The sequence below is a fragment of the Chanos chanos genome, chromosome 6, assembly GCF_902362185.1.
Source record: "Chanos chanos chromosome 6, fChaCha1.1, whole genome shotgun sequence".
In the NCBI taxonomy this organism is placed as follows: Eukaryota; Metazoa; Chordata; class Actinopteri; order Gonorynchiformes; family Chanidae; genus Chanos; species Chanos chanos.
In genome coordinates, this window is record NC_044500.1 from 49,980,490 (window position 1) to 49,982,817 (window position 2,328).

General features: G+C 42.6%; 1 non-coding gene and 1 pseudogene across 1 annotated transcript; one reads left to right on the forward strand and one right to left on the reverse strand.

Moving 5' to 3' along the window:
• LOC115815835 (uncharacterized) lies at nucleotides 1–168 on the forward strand (annotated as a pseudogene).
• A 984-nt stretch (nucleotides 169–1,152) lies between these two features.
• trnaq-uug (transfer RNA glutamine (anticodon UUG)) lies at nucleotides 1,153–1,224 on the reverse strand. The gene has a single exon. It is a non-coding gene; the product is annotated as a tRNA-Gln (tRNA).
• Between the last annotated feature and the right edge of the window lie 1,104 nt (nucleotides 1,225–2,328).

Sequence of the window (2,328 nt, forward strand, 5' to 3'; positions counted from 1 at the left end):
ATCGCTTCTCGGCCTTTTGGCTAAGATCAAGTGTAGTATCTGTTCTTATCAGTTTAATATCTGATACTTTCTCTATCAGAGATGGTAGAGGGGCTTGCTCCGCCTGCCCCGTGTGCCGGCTTGGTACTGCAGGTTGCCGGTTCCATTGCCAGGGCCGGCAGGCAACATCCATGACTGAGGTACCCTTGAGAAAGGCACCTAACCCACAACTGCTCCCTGGGCACAGGTTTGCTGCCCACTGCTCCTGCATTTGGTGTGTGTGTTCACTAGCGGTGTGTAAGGCTGGGTTAAATGCAGAGGATAAATTTACTGCTCGCTGTTCACAGTGTGTGTGTGCAATCACGGGATTCTATTCTATTCTAGATGTGTACTGCATACGTTAGTGGAATGCAGATGTAAATACTGCTAGATGTGCACTGCATACGTTAGTGGAATGCAGATGTAAATACTGCTAGATGTGCACTGCATACGTTAGTGGAATGCAGATGTAAATACTGCTAGATGTGCACTGCATACGTTACTGCAATAATGAATAGACCTGATTTAAACACAACATTCCAGAAAGCTTCCCCTCTCCTGGTGAACTCAGGGAGCATTCCAGTTATTTGGGTTTGGGCGCCCCCTGCTGACAACCTTAAAAGCTCATTCTTAAGAACTACATTATTCTAGAATTATGTACTTTGTCAGCTGAGTACAAACAGCACAGCTGCTGTGGTGAGGTCACAGGCTTTAATGACATATCACAAAGAATATAGTTTCTGTGCTTTCTGCAGAACTGTCTTAATTTCATTTAGAAATACATGTGAAAAGAAATGGTTTGTCAAACAAACCCCGCCCAGGTCTATAGATCTCCCGTTCTAAATAAATATGTCTGTACGTTGACCCACTGGCTTGGTATCACAACTATAGAGACTATCCATGAGATTTGCATACTAGCTTTTACAAAACTGTTTTAAAATTAATTTACATGTCTGGGACGTACATACTTCCATTTGTTCACTTCATACACATTCACCACATGGAATTTAGATGCTACTCTTTTCACCTCCATCAGTTTATTTTTACTTTTCCGCTGATTTAAGTTGACCTCGAATTCATCATGTCACACGCTACATCCACACAGAAATGAAGTACACGAGGTTTAAAAGAACGAGGTCCCACCGAGATTTGAACTCGGATCGCTGGATTCAAAGTCCAGAGTGCTAACCATTACACCATGGGACCGCCTATGCAGTACATAGGGATGCAAGTACTATAAAGGAAACAGCGTAGACAGTCTCCGTAACGCTTTGCTCTGAATATTTTAAATAACACTCCAAGTGACTGACTTCTCGGGAACAGTTTAAAAGGTTAGGCAAATATGCCACATACTTCTGTGTGAAACTAAAACAAACGGGTGACCGCTTAGCCGTTGCTATGCTTGCTCTGTTCGCTCTGCAGATAATAGGTAGGTCGCGGTTTCTTAAAAGAAACCAGCATTTAATGGTATGAACATTTTTTATCTATGCCACAAGCACGACTGCCAAACTTAATATGGTCACATGGTTTCCACCACTGACTTGCTTGGTAAATAAGCTAACTCAGCTTGTGACATGAACCAACGTAAAGAATGGATCAGTCGGCTATCTCATGGGAATGTCATGTCGCTCCAAGCACGTCCTCCTGTTGAGCCTATATGTCATACAGTTTGTTTATTTAATAATGTATACAACTAAAACTAATAATACATTTGTCTCAAACATTTGTGAATCACTTGTTTTCCTGTGTCTGACCCGCAATCGGCGCTAGAATCTGCTCTGATTATGGTGCGGGTAGCACCGTTCACGTCTCTGTTATCTACATGTAAATAAGCATGAGACGACAGAGACTCACTCGAAAATGTGGTTAAGTTGAAGCTGTGTTCGGATTGTCCACTTGTCCACTCACTCACTCACTGTATAGTGTTTGCTACATAGAAGAGTCATTACGGGGTACGGGCAGACAGCCGTTGATACATTTCGGACACTATTTGGATGTTGCGCTGCTACATAATTATGCGCCGGATATTCGTAATTATTATCTCTGTCGCATAACCAAACGCCAGAATGCTACAACCAGTAGGCGATTTGAACGGGGATAGGGAGGAGTGTCATCCCCCTTGTTAGCAAAATGACCAAAATGCATCCCTCTTCTTAAACGCAGTCCGCTGCACAAAACTTAAAGGCGTATTCACTCATTGCTTTAATGCACAGTTATAAAAAGACAATTGTAGTCGGGAGAGCAGGAAGATAACTGGATAAAATGGAATTGTAGAATTAGAAATGTCACAGTTATGGTGAAGACGTCCTG